General features: G+C 39.8%; 1 long non-coding RNA gene across 1 annotated transcript; it reads left to right on the top strand.

Annotated features, from left to right (window-relative positions):
* The first annotated feature begins 278 nt into the window (after positions 1–278).
* On the top strand, positions 279–9,468 carry LOC138870086 (uncharacterized). Its single transcript, XR_011400321.1, has 3 exons — positions 279–743; positions 8,128–8,200; positions 9,083–9,468. It is a non-coding gene; the product is annotated as an uncharacterized lncRNA (long non-coding RNA).
* The last annotated feature ends 8,895 nt before the right edge of the window (positions 9,469–18,363 follow it).

Raw genomic sequence — 18,363 nt, 5'->3', positions numbered from 1 at the left:
ACAAAAAAATAATTTTATTTTAATGATCAGTCTTATTTTAACAGTTATTTTAGTTAAGTAGGACTGATTAATAAATGAGGTCGTATTTTAATCTCGTTCGCGAGAAAAAAATAAAACTTGGGCTCGAGCAACCTATTTTTAAGCCTAATTTTGAACCTAGCTCATAATTCTTAAGCCTATAATTTCTAGGCTCATACCCCTTAACCTAGAAAACCCTACAAATACCTAGACCTATATTATAGGTAAGGCCTACAATGAGCTAGGGAAAGAAGAAAAAAGTTGAAGGCTGCGCTGATAACACCAAGGATTTGATGATCGTCTTCTTAGATGAAGAGGTCACAAAACGACCTCTTCTTCTTAATCTCAAAGAGAACACCCAAAAACCAGCCCACCCCTTGAACCTCTGCGATGCCGACCAGCCCGAGCCAACAGCCACCACCCCACTACCATCTTCTCCACACGCACACACAGCCATATACAGAGAAGAGAGTGGTTGCTCACCCAGAAATCTTTCGCTGTCTCTTGGAGTCGCTGGTGACCAGCTATGACCTCGTCCCTTGCTTTTCCTCACTCTGTTTCGCTGCTGAACACCCCGGCGATAGATCTGGCTAGACGTTACACTTTCGGTGACCTCCGTTAAAACCGATGGAGCTTTATTTGAGTCGAGTTTACCGGTTCGAGCGTCGCGGTTCCTGCTAAAACTCAGATTTCAGTAGTAGTTTTTTCCTCTCAAATGCGCTCAGGTTCATTTCTATTAATCCTCCCTATTCTAGTTTAATTATTGTGAATCAAGTTTTCAAAGAGCCATTAAGACGAAGCTAAATCAATGGTGATAGTTGATGTTTAATATTCTCTTATCGACTGGTTCATATGATTGCAACTGACATAATTTCAAGTGTTATTTGAAGTGAATTAATCTGAAATTTGGATTAAAATGAACAGTTTCGACAAAAGACCGTAATCAGACTATTTGAAGCATATCTTTCATATTGCAGTTTGTCTTGATTTGGTCTATTAAATTTGTCAAAAGAATAAGGTATCATTTTCATGTTTTTCTCCAAGTGAAAACTTGACAACTTCCTTCACTAGACTATTTATGTTCATCACGTGAGTCAAGTTTGCACTGACTATAATACCAAATGGATTGTGTATTGATTGTTATCATTCTCTTGTCGGCATCAGTTTCCTCTTAGTATATCTTCTTGGCAAATGATTGTTGCACTATTTCGTTTTCTTCTTTTCCTTAATTATAACGTAATGAGCTAAGGCCATGTATTTCCCATTCTCATCTCAGAGTGGGAGGAAGGCAAATATAAGGTAATGCACGTATCTTGGAACATCCATAACTAGTGTAGAAAATACTTTGAATTCTCGTAGTTTGCTTTAGGTGCGTTAATTAGATAATTGTCATAGCTACGGGTACGGTTCCCGTGACGTAGTTGTGATACCTAACTCTAAAATTTGGGTGTGCATTTATGTGACCCAAATCCAATCTCAACAATGTTAGATAAAACGGGTCGTGGACCGCGAGTGCATTTATGTGACGTGGTCCAAGATGTATTTTAGATGATGTTGAATCTTTCTAAAAAATATCTAAATAAAAGCGGTTTTAAAGTTAAAATGCACATAGGCTTAAAATGTTTTAAAATCGGATAATTAGGCCAATTATAACAGTTGAGCGACCGTGCTAGAACCACGGAACTCGGGAATGCCTAACACCTTCTCCCGGGTTAACAGAATTCCTTACTAGGATTTCTGTGTTCGCGGACTGTAAAACAGAGTCAATCTTTTCCTTGACTCGGGATTTTGAACTGGTGACTTGGGACACCATAAACTATCCCAAGTGGCGACTCTGAATTTTTAATTAAACAATCCCATTTCGATTTTGTCACTTTAAGTTGGAAAAAACTCTCTTATACCCCTTTTCTGGGGTGTAGTGAAAAAGGTGGTGTGACAGCTTTGGCGACTCTGCTGGGGAAAAGTACCCAGAATCTTTGGTTCAAGGTTCAGAATTCGAGCTTAGATGAAGTGTTATATTTGGCTTTATCTGATTTTGTTACAGGTTTGGGCCTAATGTGCTAAGTGTTGCTTTTACCGCCTTGATATTATCTGAATTGTATATATAAACTGTTACGAAACCCCTCTTTTCTCTCTCCTGAGGAGTGCACACTGGTTGTGACTTCTTTCTGTTAGTGTCATATCCCAAATAGAACGAGGTTCGGACAAGTTGCAAAGCCGGATGATCTTTTGGTTACCGGTACGTAGCCCCTCCTCAGCTCGAGTTGTCTTCTCGGGTAAGCCAGGTCTAGAAAAAATAAACCCAGGTTTTTTAAAACCTAGTATAACAATACCTCATGTCGGATCCCTAGTAGGAACGTTTGTTTGCATCATGTGCATTTTGACTTAGGGGACTCAACACAGAGGTTGGGTCCGTCTAGGACGGGTATACCCCAAAAAATAAAAGACTATTCTGATGCATCTTATGTGCTACATGTTGTATTTATTCAAGGGTAAAAGGGTCATTTTGGCGGACCAATGATAGCTGAGGGTAGATGAAGAAATGAAAAAAAGACAATGAAAAAGAAAGAAGAAAAAAAAAGGGGTGAAGTGTGAAGATAAAGCGAGTGGGGCCTAATTATGTTTTCTGTTACATTTTGATAAGAAAAAGCGAGCTTGAAAATTTTTAAATTTTGTACTTTTTCATCATTTTTTCAAAAATCAAAAAAAAGGGAAAAAGAAAATTAAAAAAAGAGTTTACAAGTTTCATCATTTTTCAAAAAAGAAAAGAGAAAGAAAAAACAAAAAATATATATTTTCTCTAAATTAGTTGTTATTTTTATTTTTCACCCGTATCCAATCTTTCAGAACTACGCAAAGATCTGATTCATGCGGGGTCATGATACGTAAGCAACATAAGGTTCGATCAAATCATTTTTTTATTAAAAGAAAAAAAAGGAAAAAAAGAAGAAAAAAAGAGGTGGAATTGTGGGATGTGAGATATGAGAGAAAGAAAGGTGATGATTAAAAAAAAAAGAAATGAAGGAAAATGGGCAAGCCAACAAATGCTAGAAAAGCAAAGAAAAGAGAGGATTGAAATGAACAAATTGGGATGATGCCAACTGACCTTCGTACCTTCGAAGTCATTATAGAACCGATAACTGTGGCTAGGTGCATTGCACATAAAGTGAGATTATCTTATATTAAATGCCCTAACGCTAACGTGATGACTTCATTTTGTTATATTCATAGCAAAAGAGTGGTTGATTTGTGGTTTTAAAGTGGTAACTCTTCTCTACAACTTAAAGTCAAAGGCAATGGCAGACAACAACAGAATTGAGTTGGTTGATACCGACGCTCGAAAGCAGTTGGTTGAACAGGACAATGGTTTGGTTGAAGAGGTAAAGATGTTAAAACAACACATGTCTGACATGTATCAGGCTTGGATGATTAGGAAGGTGCCACCCCCGCCGCCACCTAGCTTCCTAGATCCTGCCCTTACCCAAACTCCGGACATAATGCCAGATGATCCTCCATACTCTCAAGATCCACCCGCTTATCTCCAAGCTCATGATGCCCAATATTACCCCTCAGAGATTGCCCACAAGGTTCCCTACTCATACAAACAGGGCCCAAGGGATGAGCCTCATGTTGAAAATGAAAGGTTCACAGGAAGAAAAGGGAAAGATGGGGTACCCAAGAGGCTGAAAGGCATAGAACAGTCCTTAAAGAACAAGCAAATAACGGGAGACCAGGGAAGCATGGCTTACAAGGAACTGTCTGTGTCCCCTGACGTTCGTCTGCCCGCGGGGTTTAAAGTGCCAAAAATTAACTTGTATGATAGGTGTGGGGATCCGGTAACCCACCTGAAGGTTTATTGCAGTGAAATGAGAGGTGTTGGAGAGAAATATAACTTGATGATGTCATATTTTAGTGAGAGTCTGACTGGAGCAGCTTTGGACTGGCATGCTCGTCAAGATGTTGGTAAGTGGCCTACATTGGGTGACATCGCTCAAGATTTTGTTCAATACTTTCAATACAAATCAGGCGTTACCCCAGACCGCTTCTCCATATCTAGGATGGGAAAGAAGCCGGAGGAAATCTTTAGAGAGTTTGGGCTCAGATGGAGGGAGCAGGCTGCTCGAGTCAATACCCCGATTGGTGAAGAAGAAATGGTTGAGCTTTTCCTACAAGCCCAAGGTCCCACCTACTTCAGTCATTTGATCCCGGCCCTAGGGAAGCCTTTCAATGATGTGTTAAGAATGGGGGAGCTAATAGAAGAGGGAATCAAGGCAGGCAAAATCATGAGTTGTTCGAGAAACATTTAGAACATCCCAGTAAGCTTGGGTGGAAGAAAGAGAAACAGAGAAGATGATCCAATGGGCTTTCCCGATCAATACTTCCAGCCTCGACATCATCCCTGTGGATATCCTTATGCACCATATGATCCTCCCCAATGCCACTTCTCTCCACAGAACTCCCAAAGTTGTACATCACTCTCCCAGTACCCAGCTCCACAAAATGCCTATCTACCCTCACGAGTCTACCAAACCCCCCCGGGATCAGGTTTCCGGCCCAATCAAGCCTTTAAGAACGAGAGGTTACGGAAGAAGAAGACCTTCACTCCCTTGGGAGAGTCATATGCCAGTCTGTTCCAGAGGCTAAGGATACTGGACATGTTGAAGCCGACCCAGATAAAAATGCCAGACCCTCTTCCAAAGAAGTTTGATTTTTCTCAAAGGTGCGCATATTGCTCGGATGTCCCGGGACATGACATAGAAAAGTGTTGGAATATGAAGAATGCAATTCAGAAGCTTATTGATGCAGGCGACATTGTCGTGTAAAATCCAGATACAGCAGACACTTGCCAAAGTCTGTCACCTGTGCATAATGAGACGCATATGGTGGGTATGATTTATTTTGAAACGGAATGTGAGAATTTTTCTAGGATCCTTGGAGGTCCATGTGCTACGAAGCTTTCAGCGCAATCAGAGGTGGACCCTAAGAATGAGCAGGGGCCGCTTGCTTTGGATGTTCAGGCTTTAGCCAATCAGTTCGTGAGTTTGGATGTTTCTGAGCCCAGTCGTGTGCTAGCTTGCACAGTTGCTCGTTCTTAATTATTTGAGCGTATCCTAGATCAGCAGTATGATGATCCTCATTTGCTTGTCCTTAGAGACACGGTGCGGCACAGAGGTGCCAAGCAGGTTACAGTTGGAGATGATGGAGTTTTGAGGACGCAGGGTCATATTTGTGTGCCTAACGTGGATGGACTTCGTGAGTTGATTCTTGAGGGGCCCCATAGTTCCAGGTATTCTATTCATCCGGGCGCCGCTAAGATGTATCAGGACTTGCGACAACATTAGTGGTGGAGGCGAATGAAGAAGCACATTGTTGCCTATGTAGCTTGGTGTTTGAATTGTCAGCAAGTAAAGTACGAGCATTAGAGACCTGGTGGTTTGTTTCAGAAGATTGAGATTCCTGAGTGGAAGTGGGAGCGGATCACTATGGATTTCGTTGTTGGACTCCCACGGACTCAGAAGAAGTTCGATGCATTATGGATTATTATTGATAGGCTGACCAAGTCAGCGCATTTCATTCTTGTGGCAGTTTCTTATTCTTCTGAGCGGTTAGCAGATATTTATATTCGGGAGATTGTTCATCTTCATGGTGTGCCCGTGACTATTATTGCTGATCGAGGTACGTAGTTTACCTCACATTTTTGGAGAGCAGCTCAGTGTGAGTTGGGCACACGAGTCGAGTTGAGCACAACATTTCATCCTCATACGGATGGACAATCTGAGCGTACTATTGAGATTTTGGAGGATATGCTTCGAGCATGTGTTATTTACTTTGGAGGTTCTTGGGATCAGTTCTTACCATTAGCAGAGTTTGCCTACAACAACAGCTACCAGTCGAGCATTCAGATGGCTCCCTATGAAGTACTATATGATAGGCAGTGTCGATCGCCAGTTGGATGGTTTGACCTGGGAAAGGCTCGGTTTTTGGGTATAGAGTTAGTTTAGGATGCCTTGGAAAAGGTTAAGATCATTCAGGATAGGCTTCGTACAGCTCAGTCCGGGCAGAAGAGTTATGCCGACCGCAAGGTTCGTGATGTGACATTTATGGTCGGAGAGCGAGTGTTGCTTCGGGTGTCGCCCATGAAGGGCGTGATGAGATTTGGGAAGAAGGGCAAGCTAAGCCCTAGGTTCATTGGCCCTTTTGAGATTCTTCGAAGAGTGGGTGAGGTGGCTTAAGAGCTTGCGTTGCCACCAGGATTATCAGCTATGCACCTAGTGTTTTATGTGTCCATGCTTCAGAAGTATCACGGCGATCCATCACATGTGTTACACTTCAGCACTGTCCAATTGGATAATGATTTGACCTGTGAAGAGGAGCCGGTGGCTATTCTGGACCGGTAGGTTTGTCAGTTGAGATCGAAGAGTTACCCTTCTGTTCGTGTTCAGTGGAGAGGTCAGCCTGCCGAGGTAGCTACCTGGGAGTCTAGGAGTCCGAGTCCGATATGCGGAGCCGATATCCCCATATTTTTCCCGACTCAGGTACTTCTTTTCTATGTCCGTTCGAGGACGAACGATTATTTTAGAGGTGTAGAATGTGATAACCCAAAAGGTCATCACTCGGTTTGAAAGTAAATTTTTTGTCCCTAGGCCTTAAAAACTTCTTTTATCTCACCTCGATTTGCATGCGTGGTCCGGGCATATATCCGGAATGCTTTTAAGTGAAAATTTGATAAAAATGCTAATTTTGCCTTTAAAATTAAATTTAAGTTAACTTCGGTCAACATTTTGGGTAAACGGACCTTAACCCATAATTTGACAGTCTCGAAGTGTCCATAGAAAAATATAGGACTTGGGCGTATGCCCGGAATTGAATTCCGAGGTCCCAAGCCCGAGAAATAAATTTTTGAAGAAAATTGTTTAACTGAAATTATAAGAGTTTTGGAAATTTAAATACAATTGAATTTAATTTTATCGGGCCCGCGATACAAGTCTTATATGGTGTTTAAGTTGTGCCTATAAAATTTGGTAAGAAACGGACTTCATATGACGTAAATCGGACCCTCGGTTGTGAAAATTTGAACTTAAGAGTTATTGAGATTTTTCTTTGATTTTGATGCTAAACTCGTAGTTCGATGCATTATTTTGGCAATTTGATCGCACGAGTAAGTTTGTATGTTGTTTTTAGGGTTGTGTGCATGTTTGGGTTGGAGCCCTAAGGGTTCGGGTGAGTTCTAGATAGGCCACGGGATATTTTTACACTTAGAAAATTGCAGGTTTTGCTGCTTCTGGTGCACAAACCTTTTGTGCTTCGCGGTCGCGAAGCCATTCTCGCGATCGCGAAGCCATTCTCGCGATCGCGAAAGGGAACTGGGTTGGGGGTGAAATTTGTTCTATGCAGGCGCGAGACCCAGGTTGCGAACGCGGAGCGTTGGGGGGTTTGCTCTATGTGAACGCGACTGGTCAATCGCGAACGCGTAGCATTAGGAGGGGTTGGTCAGGGAATCTAGGGAGAACTATGCGAACACGACCCCTCTATCGCGAATGCGAAGACCAGGCTGGGCTAAGCCTTTGCGAACATGAAGCTTCTCCCGCGATCACGTAAGTCCACTACTGGCAGCTCTTCGCGAACGAGACAGTGCTCTCGCGAACGCGATGAACACTGTCGCCCAACACTTAAAACAGTAGCAAAGTCGGGATTTAGCCCACATTTTCATATTTTCAAAACTAGAGAGTATTGAGGCAATTTTTAAGGAGAAAGTTCTTCCCCAAAGTATTGGTATATGATTCTAAACCTTTTTCCTTCGATTTCCCATTGCATTTCATCAATCTTCATTCAAAAATCTAGGGTTTTTATGGTAGGAATTAGGAATTTGGGTAGAGTTAGGGCTTTTTGAATAATTGGAATTTAGACCTCATTTTGGGTTCAGATTTCGAAACTAATTGCATATTCGGGCTCATGGGTGATCGAATTTTGGTCTGAACCTCGAGTTTTGACCAAACGGGCCTAGGGTCGATTTTTGACTTTTTGGGAAAAATGATAGAAAACTTATAATTAAGCATTGTGTATGAATTCTTTAGCATTTATTGATGTTGTTAAATTAATTTGGGTTAGATACAAGTAAATTGGAGGCGAATTCTAAAGGAAAAGCGGTGTTTGAGGCTTGAGTTGGCCATGAAAGTTCGAGGTAAGTGTTTGGTCTAACCTTAGCTTGAGGGAATAGATATTGTACTTTATTTGCTATGTGCTAGTGTAATGTATGACGTATAGGTGTGGTGACAAGTATCTATACGTCGGTGTCAAGCATGTCTGTAAGTCTTAAATTGTAATCATTGTGTTTCTTAATAATTGCTACAAATGCCTAAATTGTTGATTCTCCGTGTTGAGCAAAACTTATGATTATCTTCGTGGTATTTGTTTATTGTTGAGCATTGGCTCCAGTTAAGGTTTTATTTGCGAAGTTAATTGTTGGTACAAGTTTGGTTATAGTTGATTCCCTTGTCGGGACGTATTTATCTCTCACTGTTGATTCCCTTGCCGGGATGTGTTTATTCTTATTGTTGATTCCCTTGCCGGGATGTTGATTGTTGCTATTGTTTGGGTGAGGAAAGAGAGATAAAGCACGAAGGGTGATGTCGTGCACATTCATGTTTATGCATATGGTGAGGAAAGAGTGATAAAGCACGAAGGGTGATGTCGTGTACATTTTCATTGATATTGATGCATATTTTGAAGAAGAGAGATATGGCACGAAGGGTGATGCCGTGCATATTTCTGACATTTACATGGTGAGGAAGAGAGATAAAGCACAAAGTGTGATGCCGTGCACATTTTCATTACTTGATTGCATTGGTGAGGATTGAGAGTAAGGCACATAGGGTGATGTCGTGCACTTATTGCCTGTTTGTTATGATTTCTTGTTGTTTTCGGTTCAAGTACCTTAATTGTCTTATTCCATTATTATTGTGATTCTTTACATTGGCATTTCCCCCTTAGCATGTTACCCCTCCCCCGTTACTTTTGAATTGCTTCTATTACTATTATTCTACTAAATACTGTTTAACTGCAGGTTATGTTGTTTGTTGTGTCCTAGCCTCGTCACTACTTCGCCGAGGTTAGGCTCGACACTTACTCACTACATGGGGTCGGTTGTACTGATGCTACACTCTGCACTCTTTTGTGCAGATCCCAGTACTGGAGCATATAGACCTTAGCTAGGGGTTGCTGCCTTCAGTCCATCAGGAGACCCGAGGTACTCCTGCAGGCGTTCGTAGGCCTTAGCGTCCGCTTCCTATATAGTTTCTTTCTGTTCTTTTCTACTTTAGAGACAGACATGTACTTTCTTGTTCAGACCCTATTTGTAGTTTTTCTTAGACAGTCTGTGAAATTGTGACACCAGTTCTAGGTGGTTGGTGTTTATGGATTCGTATTGGCATTAACTTAATTGTTAAATTCTTGTTCTTCTGCATTGTTATTTCTGCTGTTAATAATATATTAACTTGAAATTGCTAAGAGGTTAAAAATGAAAAGGGTAAATTAATTGGAATAGTTGGCTTGCCTAGCTTTCACTAGTAGGTGCCATCACGACTCCCGAGGGTGGGAAATCCGGATTGTGACAGTTTGACCCATAGTTGACTTTTGTGTTATCGAGGTCGGAATGCGATTTCAAAAGTTGTAACAGCTCCATTATGTCATTTTGGACTTGTCTACAAAATTTGGTGTCGTTTGGAGTTGATTTGATATGGTTCGGATGCATGGTTGCAATTCTAGAAGTTCTTGAAGTTCATGGTGATTTTCATGCATTTTGGTATCTGATTCGTGGTTCTAGAGGTTATTTTGATGTTCCGACCATGCAAGAGAGTTCGTGTTATGTGTTCAGACTTGTGTTCATATTTGGTTTGGAGCCCCGAGGGCTCGGGTGAGTTCCGGGTTGGTTTTGGAATACATTTTCATAGTCTTTCATTTCTGGTTCTAGTGTCATCGTATTTGCGATGTTTATGTTGCAAATGCGACTATCGCAATTGCGAAGCAGCCTCACATTTGCGAAGCTGGGCTGTTAAGGAATGGACTCGCATTTGCGAGGAAATTTCCACTTTTGCGAGTCCTGTTGAGTTCGTATTTGCGGACTCAGCATCGCATTTGCGATAAAGGCCGAAGATGAGTTAGTTCGCATTTGCAAATATTTGGGCCGCATTTGCGATGGCCCTGCTTTGCATTTGCGAAGTGTCTCATCGCAATTGCAATGGAGACAGGATTCCTCAGGCTTCACATTTGCGAAGTATTCTTCACTCTTGTGAGTTCGCATTTGCGAACCCAGTGTCACAAATGCGACATTTGCAGCCTGCTAAAAGCTGGGTATTCCAAATTTTTTCTCATTTTTCATATTCTTTGAACCCTAACTTCGAGAGTGGGCGATTTTGAGAGAAGAGTTTTACACCAAATCATTGGGTAAGTGTCTCTAATCAATTTCTAATTATATTTTGTGATTATATCTTAGATTTAAAATCAAATTCATGAGAATCTAAAGGAAAATTTTGGGAAAATTGTGAAATCTTTAAAAAATGTAAAATGATGATTTGAATGACCAAATGGTATCGAAGTTAGATAATTTTTATATTGATGAACTCGTAGCGGAATGGGTGTTCGGTTTTTGTAAATTTTGTCGGGTTCCGAGGTGCGGGCCCGGGGAGTTGACTTTTGTTGAATTTTTGCAAATTGTATAAGAATCACAGTTTTGTTAATTGAAATTATTTTCTCTTGCATTGTTTGATATATTCAAGTCATTTTTGGCTAGATTTAGCCGAACGCTGATGAATAGGTAAAGGAAAAGCTAAATTGAGTACTAAATTGGCCGGATTGAGGTAAGTATCTTGCCTAACCTTGTGTGGGGTACTTCCCCTTAGGATTTGAGTCTTCTATGCTAATTGTAGTCCGTGCATGCGAGGTGATGAGTGTGTGCTTGGACTTATTTGTGGGAAATTTTTCTTTAGGGTTCTTAGGTCCTTATGTTCATTAAGTGAGAAGTTTTCCGATATGATTGGGTTTCCTAATTGCTTGTTTTACCTCTATATGCTTCAGACAATGTTGTTAGAGTTCTTCTAACTCTTACTTGTGACTTGACCCTTATTTGCCTTAATTGAAGTGATGGTTCTCCTTATTATTTTGTTATCTCTTAATTATGAATTCCTTTATGACCCCGTGCATATATGTTATGTGTCCAACTTATTGTGGTTGCCGGTGTAGTTATCACGTGCCTTATATGTCTTGTTATTTGTAATGGTTGTAGTGTTTCTTGATTTTTCCATGACCCTCTTGTTGCCGTGTACTCATACCCTTGGTGGTAGAAATCCTTGTGTTTGGGTTGTTGAATTGTTGTGGTTGTCGTTGTTGATGTTAAGCTATGTTTGGTTGTTGATATGTTGAGGAGGAATAAGGGAGAATTGATGTTGTCTGGTGGGATCGAGTTGCACGCCGCAACAAGGAGTAATAAGGGTGGACACGTGGGATCGGGTTGTGCACCGCAACAGGAGGGATAAGGGTGATATATGTTGAGAAGTAATAAGGGTGACTAGTGGGATCGGGTTGCATGCCGCAACAAGGAGTAATAAGGGTGAATGATCAGGTTGTTACTGATATGGCAATATAAATACTATTTACCCTTATTGTAATTGTTAAGGAGGAATAAGGGAGGATTAGTGGGATCAGGTTGCATGCCGCAATAAATATATACTATTTACTTTATTGTAATTGTTGAGGAGGAATAAAGGAGGATCGGTGGGATCGGGATGTGCGCCGCATCAATATATATATATATATATATATATATATATATATATATATATATTATGTAATCCTCTTTGACTGTACGAGTTATTCGATGGTTTTACATTTCATTTAAGATTTGGTTATAGCTGAATACTGAGAAGATCCTAGTTCCTCTATTTAAGACTTGACAATTTGTATTTCGGGTTTTACTGAGTTGTGAAGATCGGGTTATTGGCATTGAGTTATTGACTTGCTGATGTTCATTGGGTTCTTTTCCTGAAACTATTATTCTGGTGAAATAATTTTTAAAGCAAATTTACTACGTTGAAATATTTTTCTCCTGTCCCGTTAAGTTATTAGTAATTTCGTGATTCAAAATAAAGGAATTTATACTTCGCTGCTTTGTATGACTTTTTATATTTGAACTCGTCGTATATATATATATATATATATATATATATATATATATATATATATATATATATATAAATATATATTTCAGTACTTCAAATTTTAATAATTGTTATATTTTTAATTCAATTAGTTTCTCAATTAAATTTTCTTAAACCGTCTGAGGTTGTATTTTACTTAAAAGGAATTTCTACTAAGTTTTAATTTTTTAAATCCCATGTTAAAGGTAATAATTCATTCGATGTTGTATTTTAACTGAAAATGGCACTTTCTTTATTCAAATAACTTCTAAAAACAACTTCATTTCTTCTTGCTGATTTCCTAATTAGTTAGAAGTTGTATTCTACTTTATGTTAGGTAAATGAGACTCCTTGAACTTCTTAATTGCATCTATTATGGACATTATGTACTGAGTAACATGAGAATGTTGTTGTGCAAAGTGAGATAGAAATATGTGGGCACAAGGTGCCAGTTGTACTAAAGGTTTGGAAATTGAGGTTATGATATGAGACATCGAGTGTTGAGATGGCTGGAATTGTGCATCAGAAATGAAATGATGGATTTAGTTGATATCGTCTTCCTTATTTGGGTACATTTTACTTGTCTGTGTCCCAACTATGTTGGTGTTAATTTACTTGGTTATCTTTCGTTTCCATCCGTGTGTCCCTTTATTGTTTCTACTGATTGTATTTTGTTTTTCTCTCTACTATTGATATTACTTTGTTATCCTTATGTTGATAGTTTATTATCATATCCTATTCAATTTATTTGACCAGTAGGTGTCTTGACTGTTCCTCGTTACTACTCTACCGAGGTTAGTCTTGATACTTACTGGGCACCACTTTGGTGTGCTCATACTACACTTCTGTACATTTTTGTGTACAGATCCAGGTATTTGATTGGTAGTAGCTGTGCGGATCATCGCGGTGGAGACTCAAGGCAAACCTGTTGTTGCGTTCGCAGGTTTCAGAGTCACCTTCATTTGTACTTTCTCCCAATTATTCATTTATTTCTAGAACAATGATGTAATTATTTTGTATAACTACTCTTAGAAAGGCTTATGACTTGTACCACCAGTTTTGGGAATTGTAATTGTTCAGAGTTATCGAATTTGAAGTTAGTGAATAACAATATTATTTCTGTCAATGTTAGACTTACCTAGTTTAGAGACTAGGTGTCATTACGACTCTTTCGGAGGAATTTTAGGTCATGACAGTTTGGGCTAGAACGGTTTTGAAAATGAGTTGTTTTAAGTTAGTCCAAGTTAACACATCAAAAATTATCGGCACAAATGGACCCATGTTGATATCCAACCTTGACCAACGGAAATGTTCAATTTTAGAATTCGACCTTGATCCATGTGCAGAAAAATATTTTCGAATTTTTTCATGTTTGGTTGGTTTAATTATTTGAAAAATATTTTCTTTATAAATTCATGTAACGACTCGGCCGGTCTTTTTAGAATTTATGCCCCGAACCCCTATTAACTGCTTTCCCCAAGTTTATTTCTGCTAATGTGATTTGCCGGGATGCTCGGTTTTGAGTTTCGAGGAGTTTTAGGACACTTAGTCCATAAATGAGAGCTTAAGTGTTAGAAAGTTCACTGAAGCCAGAACAATAGGGAGACAGCCTCGGAATTTAAATCCGACGGTTCCGTTAGCTCCGTTAGGTAAATTTGGGGTTGGGAGCGTGTTCGGAATGTGTTTTGGAGGTCCGTAGCTAATTTAGGCTTGAAATGCCGAAGTTTGAATTTTTGAAGTTTCCGGTCCGATAGTGAGATTTTGATCCGAGGGTCGGAATGGAATTTCGGAAGTTTCAATAGCTCCGTCATGTCATTTGGGATGTGTGTGCAAAATTTCAAGTCATTCGGACATGTTTTGGTCGGGTTTTTGATCGAATGTGTGTTTTGAAGTTTCTAAAAGAACTTAGGCTTGAAGTTGATGTAATTCGATGATTTTAGTGTTAGTCGAGGTGTTTTGATAATTGTAACAAGTTTGCATAATTTTTTAGGATGCGTTGGTGCTTTTGGTTGAGGTTCGGGGGGCCTCGAGTGTGTTTCGGGTGAGTTTTGAGCAAGTACGGACACCCCGGAACTTAGAAAAATGGAGGAGGCAGCAGTGGAGACGTGGACCGCGCTCCTTTTCGCACTGGGCGCGCGGCCGCGCCCGGGAAGATCTGCAGGCTGCTGGTTCTACTTCGGAAGCTCATATCTTTTGATCAACATGGAACTTTGAGGTGATTCAAAAACAAAAGTTGTAGAGCTTTGAATCTAGTTTTCAGAAACATATTATAATAGGCATTTGGACATCTGTAGAGAAAGTTACGGCCTAAATAGCGAAGCCTGTCACTGCAGTCAAATTGTTGCGCGGCCGCGACCATTTTTGTGCAGTCAGCACTCCATGGGCGTGGACCGCGGTCATTTTTGTGCGGTCAGCACTGTCGGAATCCGAGGGGTACTCTATAAATACGAGGTTTTGGGTTTTATTTGATATTTTGACCTATAGAGCTCGGATTTTGGCGATTTTTCGAAGGTTTTTCAAGAAATTCATCGGGGTAAGTGATTCTAACTCAGATTTGGTTAAAATACATGAATATACCATTGAATTCATCATTTAATTAGTGATTTGAGATGGAATTTGGGAAGAAAATTGTGGAATCTTTCAAAAATATAAAATGAAGATTTGAAGGACCAAATGATGTCGGAATTGGATAAATTTGGTATGGTTAGACTCGTGAGAGTACGAGGTTTCTGGAAATGTAAATTTTATTCGATTCCGAGACGTTGGCCTGAGGGACATTTTGGTCATTTTACCTATTTTCGCGCCTTAGCTTTAATTTTAATAGTGGAACTAGTTACTTGCAATGTTATTTATAATATGTAATTGGTTTGAATAGATTTGGGCCACTTGGAGTCGGATACTCGTGGCAAGGGCATTGTTTCTTAGCGATTTTTGTACCGGTTCGAGTTAAGTGGCTTATCTAACATTGTGTGGGGGACCTCTTCCCTTAGGATGTCTTTGCTGTTGTTAAAATGCCTTGTGCGCGAGGTGAAAGGCGTGTACTTGTGCTAATTGTTTAAAATTCACCTTACTTGACTTATTTAGAGTGTGTTTCTTCACGTATTTAACTGTTAAAAAGGCAATTTCACTTGTTTCAGCTTAGGGAGAACATGTTAGTAACTTATTTTCTCTATTTGACTAAATTGCAATGTCTGCCTTTGTGAAGCATGTTAGACTCTAGATTTTTTTTCTTGTTGTCCGCACTTAGCTTCTTTCTGTTAATTATTGATTTGTTGTGATGTGTTTACGATTGGGTCTACGGGACGGCATCCCGGGAGTTTCCCTTGTTCGTATTTTGTTTCGAGATTTGGAAGTGCGGGATACTAAGAGATCCATGGCACATGATTGATTAATTGGAGGATACTAGGAGATCCTCGGGATACTTGGAGATCCCTCGTGATTAAATGGAGGATACTAGGAGATCCTCGGGATACTTGGAGATCCCTTGTATATATGAAGAGGATACCAGGAGATCCCCGATGATAAATATCTTGTAATGATCATTCTTGTATTTGTAGATTTGTATTTGTAGCCTGTTTCGTTTACTTATTGTTTTTGCTAGATACTTGAGATTTACTGTATTTCCTTCTGTCTATTCATTTCATATTTATTCTTATGTTTATCTTATAGGGCCTCGACCTTTCTCGTCACTACCCCACCGAGGTTAGGCTTCGCACTTACTGAGTACCGCTGTGGTGTACTCATGCTACTCTTCTGCACATTTTTCTTGTGCAGATCCAGGTACATCTGAGCAGGCATACCGCCAGTAGCTGTCAGGGAGCATTATTGGAGACTTGAGGTATACATCTGCTACGTCCACATGTCCGCAAAGTCTCTTTCTCATTCCATCCCTAGTTGTTAGCTGTTATTTCGATTCATCTCGTTGTATTAGACAAATTCTAGTGACTAGAGCAGTGTTAGACTTCTTGTAACCTGTGTTGCCCGTGGGATTCCGGGTTTTGGGATGTTACTTTCAGGAGTTGTGTATTCAGTGTATGTGCCAAGCGGCATCGTTATACACTTCCTTTTCTATTTAGTGTTTGTTTACTGTTTTTATTTCGAACCGTTAAATTCCGCAATGTGTTAGGCTTACCTAGTCGCGAAGACTGGGTGCCATCATGACATGCTCACAATTGGTGAACCAGGGTCGTGACAAGTTGGTATCAGAGCTCTAGGTTCATAGGAGTCACGGGACACAGGCCGGTTTATTAGAGTCTCGCTGATCGGTACGGAGACGTCTGTACTTATCTACGAGAGGCTATGTAACCGTTAGGAACATTCCACTTCATTTCATTTCTTATCGTGCGTCATTTATTCAGTTTGGAGCTTATATCATATGTTCCTTTTGCATTCACTCGTGTATTGAAATTGTGCACTCGGTATCAATTTTGCGCCGATGGTTCGTGATGCTACAGAAGGATTATAAGGGAGCCAAGAATTTTCTCAACCGTTGTTACCGCGTGTCATCCATATCGATAATACAGAAGTATTGAGAGATCATTCAATTGTGCACATGGGGGTGCAATAGGTTCTGACATCTGGTTGATAAGTACGGTCTTAAGAAGGTCTACTTAATTGCCTAATCGTCGCAGTAATGGTAGAGTCACGAGGTGGACGTGGATCTGAAGATAGTTGGTGGTAATAGGGACTATGTGGTATGTATGAGATGTCTATATAGCGAAGGGTATAACTAGCAACCGAGATACTGGAGGAAGTGAGTTTAACTGTCCTAAGAAGGACATATGCCAAACGAATGGCTTGGGGTGTCTCATGATGGTGACATACGAGCGATAAAGGTTAGTATTGTGGAGTATCAAGATGTATCTTATGGCCTTGTACCAAGTGAAGAGAGTTCACTATCAACGATCAAATTGTGGGTCATGTGTCATATCAGATTTGGCATGAGGTGTATTTATGTGGTATCCAAAAGTTCTCTGAAACTTGTATATGAGTAGGAGCTGAGATTTGTATGGGATGATGTGGGGACTTTCGATGTTCCTATGTCCATAATGATTCTACATTCAGTATCAGCAGGGAAATGAAAACAATTTTAGAATACTCGTAGTGCTCCAGTTAATCAGGGCACTCTCATGGGACAATTATCTTTTAAATGCACCACTAGCATGGGGTTCCTTAAATGGTTATTCTAGTTATCCGACACAGACTCAATATGAGCATCCAAACTGCAGATGGGTTGTTATGAATGTAGTGATACTAGAAACATCATGAGAAATTATCCCAAACTTGGGAGAAACCTATTTCATCAGAACACACAGTTAACACACTCCATTATAGTTACTAATCTACATACGCTACAAGATAGAGATGGAGAACGAACGGGCAGATGGCGCCTAAGAGGTGGATGCCCGACCCATTGATATAATTGCTATAGTGTGGCTGAGGCCACTATACCAGATGGTGTCATTACAAGTACAATTCTGATTGTTATAAAAATGATATTTTTTTTCCTTAACTTGATTTGATTTTGAAAATTTAGGCGAAGTCCTCTTAATATGCTCCACTCATGAGTGAGCTTCGTAATCCTGAAATCTACTTATGTGAATACTCACGTTGGGCTATTATATGGAGATAGCTATCCCTATTATTGTATGTTGTGATTTTCTTTGACGGAAATTATTGAAAAGAAGAAAGAAAGGAAATAAAAAATTTCAGTTGGCACAATGTGCAAATACTTGTGATTCAGAGTTGAGGGTGATATCCTCAAATAATTATATAATGTGAAATATTTTAAACCGAGCTACAAGCTGCGGTGGATGTTATATAAGGACAAGGTCCTGGTAGTGAAAGGTTTATGTGTTTAAAATTCTCCTTTTATGAAATTAAAATTTTTGGTACTATATTTTAAATGGGAGTCATGCCTATTGGGCTTATTTGACAATTCTTGTATATTTTCTGTTCATATTCAACCATTTTTTTTGTGTTGTAAACGTTGAGCTCTAGCCTATGAGATGAGTATCCATGTGGTGTTAAATGTGACTCGTTAATTTGGGTAAGTAATTATGAGGTCTCAATGCCTTGTTGTGAGTAAAGTGGAGGTTTGAAATAAGATGATTGTTAACATAAGGTTAATTGGCAATATTGTGATTTATGAACA

The sequence above is a fragment of the Nicotiana sylvestris genome, chromosome 6, assembly GCF_000393655.2.
Source record: "Nicotiana sylvestris chromosome 6, ASM39365v2, whole genome shotgun sequence".
Taxonomy (NCBI): domain Eukaryota; kingdom Viridiplantae; phylum Streptophyta; class Magnoliopsida; order Solanales; family Solanaceae; genus Nicotiana; species Nicotiana sylvestris.
Note: the sequence above shows the minus strand (reverse complement) of the source record. Positions and strands in the feature narration are given on the sequence as shown.